This window comes from Rattus rattus, chromosome 13, assembly GCF_011064425.1.
Source record: "Rattus rattus isolate New Zealand chromosome 13, Rrattus_CSIRO_v1, whole genome shotgun sequence".
Classification (NCBI taxonomy): Eukaryota; Metazoa; Chordata; class Mammalia; order Rodentia; family Muridae; genus Rattus; species Rattus rattus.
Genome location: NC_046166.1, coordinates 52,951,182 through 52,974,677, shown reverse-complemented (window position 1 = coordinate 52,974,677; position 23,496 = coordinate 52,951,182). Strand labels below are relative to the sequence as shown.

The window sequence follows — 23,496 nt, the reverse complement described above, 5'->3', positions numbered from 1 at the left end:
GCCTTCCTTATTTCCAGGTGCAAAGGAGGGGCCTGGGTCAAATGATCCCTCAGGATTTCCGCCCATCTCTCATAATTCTGCAATTTGATGCACATTCCCCCACCCATCACCACTCACACTCTAAGAGGACTTCGGGGAGCAATTTGAAAGCTTTTGGAACAGCTCTTCATCAGCACATAGATTTGTATCCCACAGAAACGTCATGATTTCTTTAACCAATCTATTATCATTGTGGTTCTTCTGGCGGACGTGCCTTCATAATATGACTCGCTGTTTCTCGCTTGCTAGCAGAGGGGAGAAGGCAGATGGCTCAGTAGAAAAAGCTCATGTCTCACAAGCATGAGAACTGGAGTTTAGACTCCCAGAACCCGCAGAAAGACTGTGGAGGTGGAGTGACAGAGAGAAAACCCCCAGGGCAAACTGTCGAGCTGGACTAGCCAAATGGGCAAGCTCTGGGTTCCTTAAGGGATCCCGGGTCAATAAACCAAGTATAGAGTGATCAAGAAGACATCTGGGGAATAGGCCTCTCTTGTGCTTCCTGTTTCCTCTTTTACCCAGACCCGTCAACATGGGCCACGTTCGCACCAAGACCATGAAGAAGGCAGCCCAGGTCATCATCGAGAAGTACTACACGCGCCTGGGTAATGACTTCCACACCAACAAGCACGTGTATGAGGAGATCGCCATCATCCCCAGCAAAAACCTTCGGAACAAGATAGCCGGCTACGTCACGCACCTGTTGAAGCAGATTCAGAGAGGTCTGTGAGAGGCATCTCCATCAAGCTGCAGGAAGAAGAGAGGGAGAGGAGAGATAACTATGTTCCTGAGGTCTCAGCCCTAGATCAGGAGATCATTGAGGTAGATCCTGACACCAAGGAAATGCTGAAGCTTCTGGACTTTGGCAGTCTCTCCAATGCCAGGTCACTCAGCCTATGGTTGGGATGAATTTCAAAACACACGTGGAGCTGTTTAATCCGTTATGCCTTATTTTCAATAAACCTGAAAACAAAATAAAACAAAACAAAACAAAACAAAACAGAAGGCATCTGGGGTCAACTTCTGACTTCCATAGCCTGTGAACACATACGTGAACACACACACATACATGTGCACACAAGACACACACACACACACACACACACACACGAGACCCATAATTAAGAAAATCATGATCATAAAAAAACAATAAATAAAATGCTCCTAGGATAATATAAAATTCAAAAGCCTTAAAGCTTTTCACTTCTCCTTAACATTTCTCTATCATGATTTAAATAAATTATATATATATATATATATATATATATATATATATATATATATATGCTTTTGAACAAAGGCTCGTCAGTGCCCAGTGTGGGATATTGTATTATCCTGAAGGACATGGCAGAGGGCATAGTTAGTCATCTGTCAGGCAAAGACAGAGAGAGTCACAGGAAGTCCCCTTACTGTCAGCTTCAGCAAAATTAGCCGTTTTGTTTTACGTCGCGTATCACAAGAGGTTGGCGAGGGCAGGGACGAACAGTTATGGTCTCCAGAGAAATATTTCTCGGGTGGCCTCCAGTTCAACTTCTTCCGAATGAAAGCGGACAGCCAAGAGCCTTACGTAGACTAGCGGTTCTCAACCTTTGGGGGTCGAGCGACCCTTTCACAGGTTTGGTATATCATATCTCCCATATGCCAGATAGTTACATGATGATTCATTACAGTAGCAAAATTACAGTTATGAAGTAGCAAAATAATTTTCTTTTCTTTTCTTTTTTTTTTTTGGAGCTGGGGACCGAACCCAGGGCCTTGCGCTTGCTAGGCAAGCGCTCTACCACTGAGCTAAATCCCCAACCCCGAAGTAGCAAAATAATTTTATGGTTGGCGTCACCACGACACGAGGGACTGCATTAAAGGGTCTCTGCATTAGGAAGGGTGCGAGTCACCGATGTAGAGCTTTTCTGGGCCGGAGAATCTGAGAACTCTTTTCAACTTGCTGCAGCTGTGCCAGCGGCTCCTGCCCTAAGTGTTCTCGTCTCTTAGCACCACTATTTAATGTCCCCTCTGGTACGTCCGTCTGGGGTGGGTCTGCTGATGTTAGTAGATTGCTCCGTTAGGTTTCATGGCCGTTGATTCTGAGTCTCCACCCACTTTATTAAAGGGCCTCTCTTCTGTTCTCTTCACTCTTGTCCCTTTGTGCTGTGTCTCTTTCTCTCTTTCTCTCTCTCTCTCTTTTTTTTCTTTTTCTTTTTCTTTTTTTCGGAGCTGGGGACCGAACCCAGGGCCTTGCGGTTGCTAGGCAAGCGCTCTACCACTGAGCTAAATCCCCAACCCCTGTGTCTCTTTCTCTTTTGTCACTTGTTTTCTTTCCTTTACTACTCCTTTATTGTACCCTTCTGTAGACTTAATAGACTGGGCTCTCACAGTACGGGGAGCTTCCCGGTCTCCACACTGATCTAATATCCGTCCTCATCTTTATCCACTCTTCTCCCTCCCAAGCCCAATCTTCTTAGCTAAGACCCAAGCGCACTCCATTCTAACCTTACTTGTTTAGCCTCCCAATTACTGAAGTGAAAGGGGCAATGGCTGATAATTGGCTAGCCGGACATTTGCATACCTGTGATTGCCAGAAACCGAGGTTGCTCTTCCAGTTAATATCCTCCTCTGGGAATAATATAGAGGCTACACAGGCACCTCCAGAACGGAGGAACTATATTCTGACGTACACACTCAGGTCTACCACAACCGAGCCATCATGTGGTTGCTGGGAATTGAACTCGGGACCTTTGGAAGAGCAGACAGTGCTCCAGTGCTCTTAACTGCCGAGCCATTTCTCCAGCCCCCCCGCCCCGTTTCTTAATTAAATAAAGAAGTTTTCCAAAGCATTTGCTCAGAGGTTCACTTCCTTCTTATCCTGCCGTGTGGACACATCACTCACTCCATCTGCATCAGGACTGACTGTCTCTGTCAGGTGTGTGGTGATGGTGACCAAGGTCAGGCTGCCATAGAGATGGCCGGAGAAGCTGTGGGAATTGAGATGTCCACAGGGGATTAAATCAGAGCCCTCAAAACTGAATCGTCTCTGAGTATGACATCACCAACACACTTGGAGGTAACCTTTTCCACTCCTGGACTTTTCTCTCCTGTCAAGCTAATGACTGACCAGCAGTGCCTGAGACCTCCTAAGGGGTGAGCAGCTGAGGCTTTGTTTGACCCTGCCTTGCCTTCTGCTTTCCAGAAAAGCTTCCTGTCTGTCCCGTGACTTCTCTCAGCCTTTCATCCAGTGCTTGGGACGCTAGCTGCTCACCCACTACTTCAGCAGCCCCGGCTTCCTCTGACTGAGCTGCTGCAGTCAGAGCCAGGATGATTTACAGCTAAGCAAAGTTTAGGATGCATCGATAAACTTGGACAATGAAAACCCAAGAATAGAGCCTTGCCAATAATACAGAAATCCCACAGGGGTAGAGTGAGAATCTCTTAATAACAGAAACAGCACGAGGCTGAGAGCTAAAAGCCCCTGGAGCCGCCCCTGCTGCGCGCCCCGGTCCCCTGCTGAGCGCTCCGGTTAGGAAGTCCTCTGAGCTGTGCAAGTCGCGCTTCACCTCAACAGCAGGCACGATTTTCTGTCTCTGAAATTGTATTAGGTGCCACACTCACTTTGGCCCGTTCACCTTCTTCTCCAGAGTGCTGCTTTAATTGTGATGAGGGAGAGGACACTATAGACCCAAAGGAACGTCAGATGTTAGTTTTACAAAAAAAGAATTTTTAATAGCTTTTTAACAACCAGAGATGATTTTACTCATAAACTTAGGATTAAATAAAAATTACGTGAAACTTTCTGAGAACGATACAGCATCATTTAAACAAAAGCAATATCAGAAATGAGTCTTTTCTTGGCATTAGATGATAGGCCAGGAGCATAGAGCTTTTCACAACCCCAAGTGGTACACAATGGGGAATAGTCAGATGGGAAACAGAGCCTGACCATGTTGTTACAATATTAACGCATACTTTAAACAAGTACATATAAATACTGAGCATTGATATATACCTTATATATTACATTAAATATATATTAATTTTATAAGTACCATATATTAATATATTGAATATTATGGTTTCTATATATTTATATATATTTATGATACATAAATATAAGATATTAACATAGGTTTGAGCTCTCTGTTAAGCAACTACTTATTACTATGACAAAAGATTTGAAGAAATCAACTTACAGGAGGAAAAATGTGTATACTCTGGCTTCTGAGTCAAGAGGCTTCAAGCTGTAGTCCTTGGATCCATTGTTTGAGCCTGTTGGGAGGTAGAACATTGGGGTTTAGGAGAGAGAGTTGAGGAGAGAGAGAGAGAGAGAGAGAGAGGAGAGAGTAAGAGAGAGAGAGAGAGAGAGAGAGAGAAGAGAGAGAGAGAGAGAGGAGAGAGAGAGAGAGAGAGAGAGAGAGAGAGAGAGAGAGAGAGAGAGAGAGAGAGAGAGAGAGAGAGAGAGAGAGAGCCTAGTGAATTACAGAGGCAATACTTACTGCCCTTACTGTCGATGATTGAAATGAGGTCATGACTGCTCCGAGGTATGGCTGAGAGAAGGATTTTATTGTCGCTACGAGGGAGAGTACAGCTAGAGACATCCGGACATCCGGAAGAGTCCAGAGCAGGGAGAGAGTAGCAGACTAAACCAGGCCCTGAGAAGAGAGAGATGGGAAAGCGAACGACAAAAAGAAGAGAGAGAGAGTCAAGAAAGGGGACCAAGAGAAAGCCAAGAACCGAGGGCAGAAAGAGGGAGGAGGGAAGGGCGGGGGGGGGGGGCGGGTAGAGAGAGAACCAAGACAGCGCATGGCCAAAACAGTCATATAGGAAAGGGGAGCCGGAGTGGGGATGGAGTGGGGAAGGGAAGCCCCTGGGCTGGAGAGGTTTGGGGTAGGGGCAGGGTGAGAAGTGCTGGAGGGGCCACTGGTACCACTGATACCCAGTGGGCCTGGAGGCCAAGCAGACACTTCGAGACGCTAACGGACACTACAGACTCCACACTTAACCATTTGTCCCGCTTCCTTTGGGACTTGACAACTGTCTTTCTTTCTTTTTTAAGAAAATAATTTATTTTTATGTACATTGGAGTTTTGACTGCAAGTATATCTGTGTGAGGGTGTCGGATACCCTGGAAGAGGAGTTACAGACAGATGTAGGCTGACGTGTGCTTTCCGGGGATTGAACCAGGGTCCCCTAGTAGAGCAGCCAGGCGCTCAACCACTGAGCCATCTCTCCAGCCCCAGTTACTGGTTTCTAAAGGAGGCTGACTTTTCATCTGAAGTTTATTAGTCGGTACTGGGAATCCCCTTGGGATTTCAAAGCAGATCACTGACAAAATGAAGGCAGCATTAAAACCAAGTCATTGGGAAAGAATATTCAAAAATAAAGACATGGTAAATTAAGATGGTGGACAGCTTTTCTTTTTTGTCTTGCAAAAATTCTGGAACGATTTAATTTTCATCATTTAAAATTACCCACGTCTTCTCTTGCTAAAAAGAACAAGTGATTTCCCTCTGTTCTTCATGAAACAATCCCTCTTTCAGAACCTTTTAAAATAAAGATCTATTTATTTTATGTATGTGAGTCCACTGTAGCTGTCTTCAGACGCAGCAGAAGAGGGCATCAGATCCCACTACAGATGGTTGTGAGCCACCATGTGGTTGCTGGGAATTGAACTCAGGACCTCTGGGAGAGCAGTCGGTGCTCCTAACCGCTGAGCCATCTCTCCGGCCTCCAGGGATGTTGTTTTGATTCACAATAAATTGGTATTATGCTGGCTTGCCGTTCTACTCAGGGTTTCAGTTGATAGCATGTTGATGTAATAGATTTCCATAGCTTTTGGCTAGAGATTCCCTTGCCTAAGAGATCATCCTGTGTGTGTGTTGTGTGTGTTTGCATGTGTGTACATGCACACAGAGGCCATAAGTCCATTTCTGGTGTCATTCCTCAGGAGCTTTATCCACTTTGTTTTGTCTTTAATTTTGAGGCAGGGTCTCATGAAGCTCAGGTGGGACAGAAGCCAGCCGAGGCAGACGATGGCTTCCAACTCCTGGTTTCTCATGGACTAGAACTTGACCAGTAGGCTAGGCTGGCCCACCAGTGAGCCACCAGATCTCTGATTTTTCAGTGCTGGAATTACACATGCGTGCTTTATTTCATGGGGAATCTGCAGATCAAGTGACAAGCACTTTACTGACTGAGCTGCTTCCCAGCCTTTTTTTTTTTTTTCGGTTCTGGGGACCGAACCCAGGGCCTTGTGCTTGCTAGGCAAGTGCTCTACCACTGAGCTAAATCCCCAACCCCCAACTTCCCAGCCTTTTATTACAAGCCCTCTTATAGTAATAAAATTATTTATATAATTTCTTTTATAGCAAATTATTTTGTTTGTTTCTTTGTAGTTTTGGGGATGAAATCTGGATAAGCACTTCACCACTAAGCTACATTTCCAGCTTCTTTCCCCATAATCAATCAATCTTTCTTTCTTTCTTTCTCTTTTTTCTTTTGAGACAGGGTCTTATGCTTCCGGGCTAGCCATGAACTTATGTGGCTGAGAATGGCTTTGAGTTTCTCACGCTCCTGCCTTTGGCGTTCCAAATACTGCCACAGGCTTTACATTACTCATCTAAGAAACAAACTGGCCAAAACCTGCAATTTCTGCGAGCCGGTTTCCTTCATTTTAGCTAAATCTTGAGCCAGGCTCGAGTGTCTCTTTTTCTGCAGGTCTGCAGTGGCACTGGAGTCAGGGACTCTGAGCTAGAAGGGCCAACATGGATTCCAGTGGGAGAGGAGATGTGGATTCTATTGCTCCACACTCTCTTTATGGCCACCTCACCTGGGTCCTATATATTGAACGTTTGAGTGTCTGGGTTGAAACATTATAACAAGCAAACACATAAACAACAGAAAGCAAGCAAGTAAGCAAGCAAAAAATGGGGAGGGCAGATAGAAATTGTCAGACAATAGACTTTCAAGAGGAAGGTCAAAGCCTCAATGGAAAATTCCTTCATCCCTCAATTAATCTAAAATTATAGTAACTGTAATAACACACAAATGGGCTCTTTCTTCAAGTCTACGGCAACGTGGAGAAGTAACATTGTTCCTTTCCCACAACCCCAATCATTTGACCATGAGCTTGAGGAGAAACCCTTCTCAGAGCCTCGAAACCGCATTCCTATAATTTTAGCTTGGTGTGATGACGAATGCCATCCGTGTATACAAACACTTCCATGGATGTACATGAGTCCCTGCATGTGGCGTAGCTGTGTTTACACAGATCGTGAGCATGATAGGGTGAGTGTCTAATTAGGGTATCCATGGGAACGCAGACATGTTCAGGCATGGCTAAAAGGACAGGATGTGAGACCACCCAGGGTCTGTTTACACAAGAGTCAGAGACACATGAATGGGTGAGACAGAGTTGACCGTCTTGGAAAGAAGACCATCTGCTTTGGAACAACAGAGGCATCCATCACCTCCTTCTTGCCCGAGACAGGCATCTCTGAGAGAGGAAGCAGCCATCTGCACAGGTGGGAGATCTGGCAGCAAGAGAGTGCCTAATTCTCCCACCACATATAGGGTGTGATGTGACCCACGAGTTCTTAAGGTACTTCTTCTGTGACCAGGGACTAGGAAGATGGCTAAATGCTTATGGTCTGTGGGGACCAAGTTAAAGAGCACAGGAAATGGAATCTCTTCTCCCCTGCTCTGTGGGGATGTCTATAAAAAGCCAGTGAGGCCCAGGAGTGGCTAGGAACAACATCTGTCATTGTGACCTGGCCCTGCCCACTTCTCCAGTGCACGTCCCCTTGATTTTCCTTTGATATCTGGCTCTTGACCATTGCAAATGTTTCTCATCCAAGAATAAGGCTGCTTATGCGGTCTAGAATGCCCCGTGACTCAACTCTAATGCAAAGGCATCCATCCACTGAAGTTTCTTCATGGACACCTAAGTTAGGTGAGTCTCTCTTCACAGGCAGAGTGATCCGTGGAGTCCAAAGTCACGCTGTTTCTCTGCTCAACGTCCCCCCTTCCTCAGGATTCTTAACTCACCCGGAAGAGCATCTCAACATGTAGCAGTAATGCTAATAAACTAATAAATGTAAGTAATTAATAATTGCAAGTATTGGTTTGCAAATACTTGTTGACCGGCCTCCTCTGGGGGTTATGATTGTTGGGAACCAAAGACTTCTCTATCTTTTAATTTACTAATCCGACAAATGTTTCCGAGTGCCCTGTGTTAGGCAACAGAGCTGCCACAATGACAAAAACACTGTAACCCCAATCCTTGGGGACTCTGCAGCTAAACTGTTACAGTGAATTCTCACATAATATCCATGGGAGGGCTACATGCTGAAGTCAGAGTCGGAAAGCACTGTGGGACTGTGGGTGAGAATGCTAATTAGTCTAGCCAATATGGAAACCAGCACGGAAGGGGTCCTCAACGCAACAAAAACTGTGATGACTTTATGACCCACGACTGAATTATAAAACCAATGCATATCCACACAAAGAGGATTCGTTCAGTTGTAAAGAATTGAGTTGTGGAATTAGAGGCTGGAGAGACAGCTCGGCAGTTACGAACACTTGCTTCTTTTTCAGAGGACCCAAGTTTGATTCTCAGCACCCACCCGGGAATTCTCAACTGTCTCTAATCCCATGGTTCCAGAGGATCTGATGGCCTCTTCTGACTTCCAAAGGCAACAGGCATGCAAGTGGTGTGTGTCTGGAACACACACAGAACAGAATCACACAAGGACACACACAGTCACACGTGCACATATGCACATACAGTCACACAGTCTCTCTCTCTCTCTCTCTCTCTCTCTCTCTCTCACACACACACACACACACACACACACACACACACACACACACACAGTTGCCTTAGAAGGGAAGCACATAGAAGCTTTGCTTCTAAACTACGCATACCACATGTCAGCTACCGGATGGAAAGTGTCTGCCCTTCTGACACAGCCTCTTGCCAGGAACTGTGCCACATTCTTCGGCACTAAGGCACAGTCTGGAAGGAATCTGACACTCGTGCCAGCTTCCTGGAACTCAGTCTCCCCCTCAGTATCAGCTGGCTGGTCTATCAGTCTGTCCAGTTTCTCCAGGGACAATTACCTGCAAGAGGGCAAGTCAAATCAGGGACCAGACTGGCTCCTGGAGCTTCTCATTACTGCCCAGGAGACTTTGTGCAGCCTTCGCTGCCTGAGAAACTGGGGGAAATGCTTGTTGGAACTGCTCTGAGAAAATGGGGAAATGAAGGATGTTATGACATTCATTTATGGATCAGTGCTTATGGTGTGAACTTTGTAGTGTTTCCTGTAACTTTGAAAGAACAAGAAAAGCTAATGGTTCTTGCTAAACACACTTCTCACCTTCTTTTAATGGATATTAAGTCACCACTTAAAATGTGTTGTTTTTGGAAAGACCTAACCCCCTCCCCCCAAAAAATAATAACCTTTCTTTTTGCTGGAGGATCATTTTTCATTTTGTAGGGAATTTTGTCGGCATCGTTAAAGCCTACCGTCCTCAGCTGTCTAGACATGCCATGCATGGGGTGTGTACTTCTGCCTGAGTTTTTAGTTAATTTAAATTTAATTTTTCTCCTCCTGTCATCATCAGCATCTTAATCATCTATAGTTGACTATCTTAGAGACGAAACCTGGCAATTGCTATGGTCTCCAACAAATTCCCTTTGGAACAGGTTACTTTTAATTGTAGAAAAAAATAATTAAATTCTTGAAATCATTGTTAAAAGGAAAAGTAACTAGAGTTTAAAAGACAGTGATGTGGGGTCTGACTCCTCACTGCAGACCACTGACATTATGATTAAAAAAATAACATTGGAGAAAAGTTAACAACGCTAATAATAAATAAATAAATAAATAAATAAACAAACAAGCAAATACAAGGTTAGTAGACTGAAATGAATTAGACATTTCTAAGTTAAAAATCTACAGGCAAAGCAAAGTCACACTTTTATGTCACTCAGGTACAATTGTGTGGTGAGGTTTTGTTTTTGTTTTTTTGTCTGATTTTTTTTTTTGTACAGCCCAGCATATTATTCTGCTGTTGCCTCTGTCCTCCATAGGGCACCTGAGTTTTGGGTGCTACTCCTGGGATCTCTATGACTGTTTGGTGAATGATGTTAGGATGGAAGTGACTGTTATCATAAAGGCTCTTTGTAAAAAAACAAAAACAAAAACAACAACAACAAAAAAAACAAACCAAAAACAAAACAAAAAAAAACTTTAAAAACTCAAAAATATTTTAAAGAAGGATATCGTATACATTTTACAGTCTGGCTATCAGTTTGATATCTTGCTGTCAAGTGTGTTTCTCAATCTGTATTTATCCATCCCATCAATAAACGTTAATGATAGAATAAAAAAATCTACAAACAGGGGCTGGGGATTTAGCTCAGTGGTAGAGCGCTTACCTAGGAAGCGCAAGGCCCTGGGTTCGGTCCCCAGCTCCGAAAAAAAGAACCAAAAAAAAAAAAAAAAAAATCTACAAACAACTTAAAGACATACATCGATTCTTTCCAGTTTTTATTACTAAGGTCACAAAGTTTGACCTGTTGGTGTAACCAGAACATCTGTCTCCACGAGTTCTTCTTTGTTCTTCAACCAACAATGTGACCCATGCTCGTCCTGTCCATACTTCACGCCCGCTAGTTATTGACTCTCCTCAGGGCTCCTGGCCTCCTCATCGGCCTGCTTGACCACAGTTCGTTCATTCATCCAGGAAAATATTAGTTGAGAGCCTGCTGTGCCACGGACGATATACAAGGTGATATGGACCCAGACCAGGAAGAGCTCATCTTAAATGGGAAACAGCAAGCAGGCCCCATGTGACCTATCTGTCTCATCGCTACTGCATGTAAATAGCAACAAAAGAAAACAAGTAAAGCCTATTGTGTTTCCCATCAAAATCAAAATATGGGGGGCTGGAGACATGGTTTAGTGGTTAAGAGCATTTACGGAGGACCTGGGTTCTCTTCCCAACACCCACCTTGGGCAGCTAACTCACTGTAACTCCAGCTCCCAGGTTTCCAGTGCTCCTTTCTGGCCTCTGAGGGTACCTGAAGGAATATGGTACACATGAACTCATTTAGGTACACACACACACACACACACACACACACACACACACACACACACACACACACACACCACATCTTTTACAAAGAAAACTGTAGGTTGGAATTCTCCCTAGAGTTTCATCTCTTTTCTTGTATCATGCCTTTTCAGGAGGAGGTTGTAAAAGACAGAAGGTAACAGAATTTGGTGGGAGGGGGCAGGGAAGGGGAAGACTAGAATGTTCGTTACTTTGTTGCTCTGAACCTCTGGTAAATTCTTTGAGCTCTACTCTTCGGCTCCTGACGAGAAGTGGTGTCTGCAGGGTAAATATGCTTAGAGGCAAACCAGGGCAAAATGAAGAAATGAACTTCAGCATTCTTGTCACCCTCCCCGTGGCTCCCCTTCCTCCTGTTCTTACTCCCCGTGATACACAGCGCCTAGACCTCTGAAGTGATGGGACTCTTGGCTCTGAGAAGTTCAAGCCACTCACCTCAAGGCTTGCTTGGTCATCCACTGGCTTGGCTCAATCTTTACTCCGTGTTCTCAGATCTCAAAGGATCATACTGTGTCTGCTTATGCTTTTGAGACAAGGTGAGATATACAGCCTCGTCTGTCCGCCATCTTCAAATGGACTGTCCTCCTGCCTCAGCATCCCGAGTGTTAGAGTTATAGGCATGTGCCACCATCTCTTAAGTTAAAATACGTCGTGTTTGTGTGTGTGTGTGTGTGTGTGTGTGTGTGTGTGTTATGAAATTGAAACGGATATGGTAGGAAAGGAGGAGGATGTGTTAAGGGAGATGGGAAATGAGGATATTGGAAGGAAACCATGGAATAGGTGGAAGGAAGGGAAGAGGGAGCACGGGAAGAGGGAGCACGGGAAGAGGGAGCACGGAGGAACCTGTGTAGGGAGGGGAATAGTGAAGAAGGAAAATGAGACACATATGAGACCCTTACGGTGAAACCTGACGTCCCCTCGGATGTGAACCTGAAAGTTAATTAAGAATAAAATAGGATAAATATAGTAATGTATATACTCGTTGTTACTCTGTGGGTGGCAGCTGAGTATATGGTGTACTCATGTGCACACGAGTGTCTGGACTCAAGCTTGAAGAGTGGCCTGAAGTCGAAACCAAGTGCCTTCCTCTATCACTTTCTGCCGTGGTTTTTTTTTTTTTTTTAAAGACTTATTTATTTCATATATGTGAGTACACTGTAGCTGTCCTCAGACACACCAGAAGAAGGCATTGGATCTCATTACAGACGGTTGTGAGCCAACATGTGGTTGCTGGGAATTGAATTCAGGATCTCTGGGAGAGCAGTCAGTGCTCTTAACTGCTGAGCCATCTCTCCACCTCCTCTGCCTTGTTTTACTTTTTTTGTTGTTGTTTTTGTTTTTTGTGGTCTCCGACATGGTGTCATCAATCAGCTAAACTGACTGGGCAGAAGACTCCAGGGACTTCCCTCTCTGTCCCACCAGTGCGGGGATTACAGGAGTGTGCCACCACACCAGATTTTTCTTCCTTTATTCCTTTCTTCCTTCCTTCCTTCCTTCCTTCCTTCCTTCCTTCCTTCCTTCCTTCCTGTCTTCCTTTTTCCCTTCTATCCTTCCTTCCTGTCTTCCTTCCTTCCTTCCTTCCTTTCTTCCTTCCTTCCTTCCCTCCCTCTCCCTGCCTGCCTGCCTGCCTGCCTGCCTGCCTGCCTGCCTGCCTGCCTGCCTTTCTATCTACCTTTCTTCACGATTTGTCCATTTTTTTGTTGTAGGTGTAGGGGTGTTTTGCCTGCATGCATGTGTGTGCACCACGTGTATGCCTGAGGGTGTCAGATCTGCAACTGGAGTTACAGCTGGTTGGAAACTCCATGTTGAGTTCAGGAAAGCAAAGGCCTCTATAAGCACAGCCTCTCCTTGTAACTACCGAGCAGTCGCTCCAACCCTTCCCACACCAGTTTTTTATGTAGGTGCTGGGACCTGAACTCAGATCCACATGCTTACACAGCGAGCACGTGCTCCACGGAGCCACGGTCCTCTCCCCGTGTTGTTTAAAATTTGCAAATTGTTTCTGGAATGTTCCACTTAATATTTTCAACCTCTTTCGGGGCCTGATTGGCTGTGGGTACTGAAGCCACAGAGAATGATAAGGAGGGCTATTGAAGTGGAAAAACGTGCCTCAGCCTCGGGAAGGAACTGCATCCTGAAACTGGAGACCGGGATGGAATCCAAAGAGACCTTTCTGACTCATTCTGGTTCCCTCTGCACACCTACCACTGCCTTCGGTTGTTTAAAAAACAACCTACTCCTGACCAATTTAGCTTTCTGCGCTGCCCATGGTGGTTCAGGTAAGCAATGACTGATGGCTTCATTCCCACTCACAAATTCCTGAAGGGGCATTTGAGCTCATAGTCTTTCCTGGGTCAGCCTCAGCAACGCTGGCCAGTTGAGAGCAACTCATCCGAGCCAGACACACAAGCTCTCCCTAAAGTGACAGACAGCAAGGCTTGGGACAAGGGACTGGCTCTTAGAATGGGAAGATGGGGACCTGGGAAGATGGCCCGGGTGGTAAACTGACCTCCACACCGACATGAGGACCTGAACTTGAATCTCCAGCATCCACAAAAGAGCGAAGGCAGGAATTAGTGTTAGGAGCGTATAGGTTCTCAACCTTCCTAGCGCTGCGTCCCTCTGATACAGTTCCTCATGTTGTGGTGATTCCAGACCATACAATTATTTTCATTGCTACTTCGTAGCTGTAATTTTGCTACCTTTATGAATCAATATCTGATATGTGACCTCAGTGGGTCACGACTCATAGGTTGAGAACCACTGGTATAGATGGCTAGTTCCTCAGAGCTTACCAATCCGTGAGGTGAACTTCAGGTATAGAGAAAGACAATCTCAAAAGACCAGGTGGAGAACAATAAAGACACTTGATCTCTGGCCTACATGGGCACACTCATGGGTAAGTGAACCTTAACAGGCAAGTGGAAAGAGACGGAGAGGGAGAGGGAGAGGGAGGGGAAAGAGGAGAGAGAGGGGAGGAGGGAGGGGGAGGGGAGAACACAAACAAGAAAACACACGCACGCACACACACACACACACCAACCAAGGCGAAATAGGCCATAGCATTTGCCCAGCAAGGCAAAATCTACCTCTACAGTTTGGAATGTAGATCTGGCATAGTCTGATGTCTTATTTTCTTCCATTTCCTGCTTGCCTCCCTACCCAAACTCACGCTCCATAATGAATGCGCTTGACCATCCATGACTACAGGGCTCTGCACAGATTGTGCACACTCTGGAATGTTCTTCCTCTTTTTACACCTGACTAGCTTCTAATCATGCTTCAAAGAGTCAACTCAAATGTCACATTCTCATGCACAGAAAATAATCTCTAGTCTGAGTTTCATTTTACTGGGAATTAATCACCTTAATTGTCATGGTGATACTTGTCACCCTTGAGGGGCGGTAGTAGCATTGTATCTCAGTAGCAAAGCGGCGTGCACGGTAAACTTCTGAAGGATATTCTAAACGGTGATGGTGGGAAGTTACAATTGGTAGCCATATCAGAAGATATGAAGGGTTTGTGTGTGTGTGTGTGTGTGTGTGTCAGAGAGAGAGAGAGAGAGAGAGAGAGAGAGAGAGAGAGAGAGAGAGAGAGGTGTTTCTGATAAGATTACTAACTGTTCCCTATTAACAATACCTTAGGCCTATCACAACCTAACAAATGACTACATTTCCCAGACTTCCTTGTGGCTAAGGCCAAAACATATGACTAAGTCCCCTGCTCTAGATTGTGGATATAATGGACGAGTGCAACATCTATGCTCATTGCTTAAAAGGAAACAGTTTGCTGTCTGCTTTTTCTCTTCCCCCTCTTCTGGACCGAACATAAGGTGGTCATGACCCAGCTTTGACTGCGCAGCCAAGAACAACATCCTAGGAACTATGATGCAACAAAAGATGGGAAAGAGCCACGTCCCTAAATGACCCAAAGGAGCTCAACGGCGCCAGCAGCCTGGACCACTCTTCTCTGCTCTCTTGTTTGAGAAATAAACAGGTTGTATCTTCTTTAAGCTGATAGTTGGAGTCATAGCCATGTTACCAATGCGTTCCTCTAGCCATCTAGCCTTCTGGAGGCCAAGCAGCAGACAGTTCTCAGAACAGGGATGAAATCACTGTTCCAATTTTGTCTCCATAGCCCAAACAGAGCATCTTATAAATGAGAAGTGTTCAATGAACCTTTGACAATTCAATGGGTGCTGGGCAGGAAGGGAGGAAGGGAGTAGAGGGAGGGAGGGAGGGACGGAGGCTGTAAGAAGTGAGCGGTGGAATATGTTGTAGTCTTGGCATGTAGGAAGCAGGCCCTTGGTTTGATCCCAGCATTGCAAATAAAAAAGAAATAAAAAAAAATAATAAAAAAGATGGAGGGAAGGAGGAACGGAAAGATGAAAGGAAGGAAGAAGGATTGTTAGGACAACTCTGAACAGCCGTGGAGCGCAGGTTTCCCTTGCCTAGGTTCCATGGAACTTTTTTTTTTTTTTTTTTTTAAATAGAGGAGAAAATATCATGTTAGTTGGTTGACCCCTGCTGGCCATTTGGAACTCTGCAGCTTGAATCTGTCAAACTGTTTAGCCAAAAATGTCTTCGCTCTTTAGAGACCAAGGAAGCAGCTGTTAAAAACTTGAAGCCACACTCGGGAAGCACCAAAAACCAACAACGACAGACACAACGGGGACTAGCAAGGAAAGAGAAGTGCTCTGGGCTGGCCACCGTGGCAGCGCTGTGGCAGTCATCCTCCGGTGGCGGAGGGGAGGCTCAGGGTCCGGTTTTGCTCTAGAAGGTTGGTTGAAGCTCCGGGTCCAGATTCTCCTTTTTATCAGATGTGTTTCTGTCCTTTGATCACGACAACCCATAAGATGCCTTTCCCATCCTTCCTCTCCTCTTGTCATTTCCTTATCTATTTCCATAGCTCCCCACCTCTCCTCATTTCTATCAGTGGAGTTAGTCGTGATGGCATTGTTGAGTTATTTGATTAAGAAAAAATAAAAACTGAAAAATAAATTAAAAAAAAAAACCTTTCATTCACAGACTCTCTCAAAGCATCATGAAGATCAGAATGTTCCCAGATTAGAGGGCATCCTATGGCTGGCTGGGCTCGTCTTCAGTTTTGGAAAGGAAGGAAGGAAGGAAGAAAGAAAGAAAGAAAGAAAGAAAGAAAGAAAGAAAGAAAGAAAGAAAGAAAGAAATGCTTCTAAAAACCAGCCTGGTAACTCTCAGAGTGGCTGGAGAGATGGCTCAGTGGTTAAGAACATTTAGCGCACTTTCAAAGCACTGGGGTTTAATCCCTAGCACCTACAGAGTGACTTCAACTCCTGTTTCAAGGAAGACACTGTCTTCCCACCCTTTGAGGTCCTGGGCACACAAGTGGGGCACAGACAGAGACAGAGGTAGAACAGGCATATGTGCTGCATAGTTTTACATAAACTTGACACAAGCTAAAGTTGCCCAAGAGGAGGAAACCTCAGTTAAGAAAACACCTCCATAAGATGGGGCTGTAAGCCAGCCTGTGAGGCATTTTCTTCATTAGTGACCGATAGCTCGTGACTCTGTCTTCTATAAGAAAGCAGGCTGAGCAAGCCAGTAAGCAGCACTCCTTCATAGCCTGTGCATCAGCTCTTGTCTCCAGGTTTCTGTCTCATTTGAGTTCCTGTTCTGATTTCCTTTAATGATGGACTACAATGTGGAAGTGTAAGCTAAATAAACCCTTTCCTCCCCAACTTGATATTTATTTATTTATTAATTTATTATATATAAGTACACTGTAGCTGTCTTCAGACACACCAGAAGAGGACATCAGATCTCATTACAGATGGTTGTGAGCCACCATGTAGTTGCTGGGATTTGAACTCAGGACCTCTGGAAGAGCAGTCGGGTGCTCTTAACCGCTGAGCCATCTCTCCAGCCCCTCAACTTGATTTTTTTAAAAGATTTATTTTATGTGTATGAGTACACCGTTGCTGTCTTCAGACACACCAGAAGAGGGCATCAGATCCCATTACAGATGGTTGTGAGCCACCACGTGGTTGCTGGGAATTGAACTCAGGATCTCTGGAAGAACTGAGCCATCTCTCCAGCCACCCCCAACTTGATTTTTGGTCATGGTGCTTGTCAGGGTTTTCTGACCTCTTGGTTCATTTTTAATGGGTCTCTATGCAGCCAGGCATATTTTGGATGCTTCGCCTTCTGGATTCAGAAAGTTGGTACTAGGGTTTTAAATACTTCCAGCCCCAGGATCTGTTGCCTGGTCATCATCCAAGGATGACCAACAAGTAATGACATTAAGTCAACCATCATGCTTGTTCTTGGGTCAGTTGTTTTGGACGAAGCCAGCACTGTGGAGACGCCTTCCTATCCCCAACTAGCACCAGCTGCCAGCCACGTGAAGGAGCCATGTTGGAAGTAGGTCCTGCAGACCTGGTTCATGCTTCACACTGAGCCTCCTGACTGAAAAGGCTCAAGTCAGACTCATCTTGCCAACTCACCCATGAGTTCCCTACCCAGAGAAGCTCAGATTACATGCAGACTGTTGCTTGAGACCGTAAGCCCTGAGGTTAAATTATTAGAGAAATGGCGCAGAGAGGCCCTGTTGGGATCTTGAGCAGAAACTGAAGGTCCCACTCCGAAGGCGTGGTCTGCATTTTTTTATGGAGAACAACAGATGCTAAACAGCTCACACAGCCTTCCTTACTTCCCATTTAAGTCCAAGGGACGTCTGAGAGATGGTTCCTCTTGCTCTCCAGACTCCAGAGTTGTAACAAAAGTCATTAAACTCTGTAGCCAAACTTTCTGCTACTTTGTGGATTCTTCTTTCTTCCACCCTTGCCACCCTTTTCCCAGCCTTTCAACCTCCTAATGCTAAATGAGAGAAAAAAAAGGATAGGGAGAAATGGGGTGATGTTATTGTTATACGGCTTCCTGCTGATTAAGGGTGGCGAGTTCCTCGGGACAGGTTTGATCTTCTTGAGGGCAGGATATCTAATTTCTTCTTTGTTTCTTCTTTGCTTACAATTACTTAACAAACTGCAGCCAACCAGCAACCCACCACTCGGGGCTCTAGCAGTTATATACCCTCTGAGGAGTCCCAGCATTCTAAACATCCCACAATAGCAAAAAGTATCTGCAGCTGGCAAAAATCACGCCTCTGCTAGAGGACAAAGCAAATCACAGTCAGCTGCTGTGGTCAATCTGAAGCAGCCTCGTATCCAACACCTGGGGTTAAAACGAAGACATATTCACGTCCTAATATTTCTGTGTCTTTCAAAGAGACCGGGGTTGGGGATTTGGCTCAGTGGTAGAGCGCTTGCCTAGGAAGCGCAAGGTCCTGGGTTCGATCCCCAGCCCTGAAAAAAAAAAAAAAAAAAAAAAAAACAAAAAACAAAGAGACCAAAATTCTCACTACAAAACTCTTTTAAGACTCCACCCTCTATACTGCAAAGGGACTAAAGCCCTGATGAGTTCATCTTGAGATCCTAGGGTGTCTGTGAACACCCCCTTTAAAAAAAAATGGTGCCTTGGACCTGAGAGGTCTCCAGAAAGTTATTTTCTTTCCTTTTCCTCCTCTCCTCTCCCTCTCCTCTCCCTCTCCTCCCTCTCCCTCTCCTCTCCCTCCCTCCTCCCTCTCCCTCTCTCCCTCCTCTCCCTCCCTCCCCTCCCTCCCTCTCCCGTAGCTTCCTGAGGTGGCTCAAGTCAGAATCCTCCTCGAACCCACTCCTAGTTCCTTCCCAGAGAAGCTCAGAAATTCAGAGATCTCTCGCCTCTGCCTTCTGAGTGCTGGGGTTAAAGATGTGCACCACTAAGTTTCTCTCCTGTTTTCTTTCTTTCCTCCTCCTCCTCCTCCTCCTCCTCCTCCTCCTCCTCCTCCTCCTCCTCCCTCCTCCCCCCTCCTTCCCCTCCCCTCCTCCTTCTCCTCCTCCTCTTTCTCCTCCCTCTCCCCCTCCCCCTCCTCTCCTTCTTTTGAGACACATCTCATTATGTAGCCCTGACTCATCTATATAGAACAGGGTTGCCTAAAACTCACAGAGACTCTCCTGCCTCTGCTTCCTGGGTGTTGAGATGAAAGATACCCTTTAAAAGCTTTTTATTCTTTTTTAAGATTTATTTATTTATTTTGTGCATATGAGCACACTGCATGAGTACACTGTAGCTGTCTTCAGACGCACCAGAAGAGGGCATCAGATCCCATTCCAGGTGGTTGCGAGCCACCATGTGGTTGCTGGGAATTGAACTCAGGACCTCTGGAAGAGCAGTCAGTGCTCTTAACTGCTGGGCCATCTCTCCAGCACTCAAGAGTTATTTCTAATATTGTATTCTCTTCACCAGCCACACGCCTCTCCTCTGAGAGGAATCTGTTTACCCAGTCACATTGTGTGTGTGTGTGTGTGTGTGTGTGTGTGTGTGTGTGTGTGTGTGTGTGTGTTTATATGTGACCCTCCTTTAGAGGAGATTTCATAACAATGTTTTCACTGTAAAAGAAATACTTGCTCACTTTAGAAAAGTTGGAAAATATATACAGCAGCCATTGTTAAACTTAGGCATGTGTGTATTTCCAAAGAAAATTAATTACAAATGACTTAAAGTGAGGGGAGTGGTGAGATTATTTTTTTAATAATTTATTTATTTCTATTTTATGCACATTGCTATGTCTTTGCCTGCATGTGAAGTTGTCAGATCTTGGAGTTACACATGGTTGTAAGCGGCCACGTGGGTGCTGGGAATTGAACTAGGGTCCATCTGGAAGAGCAGTCAGTGCTCTTAACCTCTGCGCCATCTCTCCAGCCCCAGTGAGAAGGTTGTTTATCATGCCATAGCCAAAGTTTTGAAACCAGTGTCTTCTCAAACCAGAGATGTTGTGTGCTAAAGGCTTATCCTGGAGAAAGATAACTCAGCACGTCTAGAAATAGCACGGGCCCGGATGACAGGGAAGGAAGTCTTCACCGTGGCCCTCTCTCCAACCAGAGGAAATGGCCTTCAGGAGGAGAGCCAAGCAGGAAACTGACATCGCACACCTGTGTTTGGCCCCGCCCCTCGCTGAGTGATCCATCCACATCTGTGAGTCCCTTGTTGCTGACCTTGACGGGCAGAACCACAGCTTTCTCCCTTTCTCTCTTTTCGTTTCCCATGAGCTCAGCCTGAACAGGAGTCATCTGAGGCCACGGTCCATTGCGTTTAATTTCCTAGGGCTGTTATAATAAAACGACCCAAGCTGGTGGCTTAAAACAACCGAAACTTACTAGCTCTCGGTTCTGGAGTCTGGTGGAGAAAAGGTTGGCAGGTTGGTTCCTTTGTAGGGTTCAGAGCGGGAGTCTGATCCCTGCTCTGTCCTGTCCTTGGGGGAGGCTGGTGATCCCTGGTGTCCTGTGACCTATAGATTATTGTTCTAGTCTCTCCTGCTGTCACACTGAATTCTGTGTGTATCTCTGTGACTTCATCTGGTGTGAGCTAGCTCTCCGTGACTGTAAACAAAGCAACAACAGAACAAAACAACCCATGGTAAACAACTTATAAAGGGGCGGAGGTTATTTTGAGCCATGGTTCGGAAGGATGTGTCCATGGCTGATTGGTCCTCTGTGTGTGTGTGTGTGTGTGTGTGTGTGTGTGTGTGTGTACGCTAAATAAGTCCTTCACGACTTGGATTTGTAGTTGGGCAAAATCGTGCTGTATGGCTAGGACGCAAGGAAGGGACAAAGTCCCACTGTTCCCTTTAAAACCATGACCCTAATGACTAAATTGCCTTTTTTTCCCCGTAAAGTCCCACCTTTTAAACCCATCCCAAGAGAATCAAGACAAGGACTACGCCTTTACCACACGTGTGCCTTTGAGGGACAGTGCAGAACAGCAAACAAACGAACATGGGGTAAGGCTATTGGTCCCTCGATTTAGGGCCCACCCTAATGTACTTTCCAGACTACATCCACAGAGACCTCATTTTGGAATAAGGTCATGTTAGACTAAGGACCATGCATGGGAATGAGGCTCCAGGAGGACAAGTTTGTAGAACCCACAACTCCACCTACATCGGTTGATACACACAGTCCTGGTTTTAGCCATCGGTGATGTCAGTATCGAGATTAGGCCTACTGGGTGATAAATGTCTTTCTCATGAGGCACAGAGAAGAAAATCTTTTAAACCCAAACTCTCATGAAATAAATTTGATGAAATGAATTCGGGAAGACCCAAGGAGATCAAAGATGAAGATTCTGTTGACTTCCCTGATGCCTGGAGGGGGGAAAGAATGGCTCTGTGCAGAAGGTAGCATTCTCAAGTGTAGATGGTTAGAACGAAACTCTCAGAAACACGGGCTTGGCTCACAAACTATTTTTGGCAAGAGAACAGCGCAATGAACACTGTGGGACCTCTAAAGTGGGCTTCAGGAAGAATTTTTTCAGAGTGCCAGAGAAGGCTTATGTTGTAGCATCAAACAAACAAACAAAAAAAGCCAAGACAAAAAAATTGTATTTGCAACATGAACTCAAACATGCAATAAGAGGAAATAGTCCCAAGACTGTGCCAGTGCCCTGGGGAGAGGGAAACAGAAAGCCGGTTGTTTCCGGTTGCCTCCAGTTCTACATGCTTCTAGATTACCTACATATCCCCTCTCCCTGATAATGGCTTGCTTTTAGGAAATATGCTTTCAAAATCTGAGAGTTTTAGGTGTACTGAAAAGCTGCAAAGATTTAGAGAGTTCTCAAACCCAATATTCCGTTTGTACGAATGCTAAATTCTGTGTTTAGAACAACCAAAGAGCCAGTACTGGTTTGAACCATGCGAGCACGTTCACAGTGGAATTGGAAATTTTATGTACCGGTTAAACCTATATTATTTTTTATAGTGCCGGGCATAGAACCCAGGGCAAATATATCCCAAGCCCCTTTCATTTTTTGAGACTGGGTCTCAGAGTGTAACCCAGGCTGGCCCGGGATTTGTGGTCCTGCCTCTGTTTCCCGAGTGTTGCCTGCTCCTTATGGGGATTTCCAAAGCACCATCTACTGGTTTCCAGTCTAGGATTTGGCCTTTAGGGCTACCCTGCTTGCTTATGGGCACATCCTCTAAGCTCCCCTGGGCATTTTCCCAGATGTCCCTTGGGTCTTTTGTTTTGTTGTTTTTGCTTTTTTCCAAGACAGGGTTTCTCTGTGAAGCCCTGGCTGTCCTGGAACTTGCTCTGTAGACCAGGCTGGCCTTGAAATCACAGAGAGATTTCTGCCTGCGCCACGGGCTGAAATGAAAGGTATGTGCCACCCCCTCCCAGAGCTTTCCCTTGGTTATCACGACCTCGGTGGTTTTGATGAATACCGGTTAGACATTTTGTAGACTGTGCCTCCGTTTATGTTTGCCTGATGTTCTCCTTAATTAAACCAGAACTTTTAAGTTTCAGGGTAAAAATTACCCTATAGAAGTTTTTCTTCTCATATCAAAGGTTCTTTACTCCTGCAATGAACGAAACACAACGAAATACACCCTTAAATAAGAATCACACCATCCAACAGTGCTTGCCTCTGGAGAATTAGGGGTGTTTTCTGATGACGGTAGATTTCTATGCCAAACAAAAATATTTTATAGTTAGAAAACTATTTTTAAAATGATGACTTTTAAGAGGAAACACATTGTCATTTTCTGAAGAGACTCATCCCTGCGGAATAGGAACCACGGTGGCCATGGGAGGGGCTCATAGAGCGAGTGGCAGATATCAGCGGACAGCTGGGCATACTGGGGTCTCCAAGACACAATGGTTCAGGTAGAAAGCTTCGCCATCCTTCCTATGCTCAGAACTATCATCATCACTACCATCGTCACCGTCATCATCGCCGTTGTCGTCATCATCATCATCATCATCCTATAAATACCATAAGAAAGGCTGCAACTGAGGACCGGACGGGAGAGAGAGGGAGAAGTCTCAACCTCTTTGTGGCCTGGCCCAGGAAGGGAAAGTGTCAGGTTGACAAGGAACACACCAGCGCCTGGCTTTGTGCTTCGGGCAGTCAAGATTACGAATGGCAGTACAGAAAGTAACAGCAACGAAAGAGCTCAGGCCCCGGCTGGGCCGACAGCTCTAATGAGAACATAGAGATGCATTCCAGGCGAAAGGGGAACCCAAAAAATGTAAGCAAGCCTGGAGCCGAGATTAGCTAGCGCCAAATAAGTCATGCTAGGCTCGGAGCGCGCGGGCAGCTGCATGGAGCCCAGGGCATCTCGGCGCTCTCAGTCTGGCACCGCAAACCTTTGTGTAAATACTGACTTTTTTGGGAAGACAGGGAGGGCGTCTCTTTTTTGTCCCCACTGGAGGCAGGGATTAAGGAGAGTTTATTGATTCTTTTTTTTTTTTTTTTAAAGCAGGCT

At 45.4% G+C, this 23,496-nt stretch overlaps 1 pseudogene; it reads left to right on the top strand.

Annotated features, from left to right (window-relative positions):
- Positions 1-568: 568 nt before the first annotated feature.
- Positions 569-22,999, top strand: LOC116914345 (annotated as a pseudogene).
- Positions 23,000-23,496: the final 497 nt, after the last annotated feature.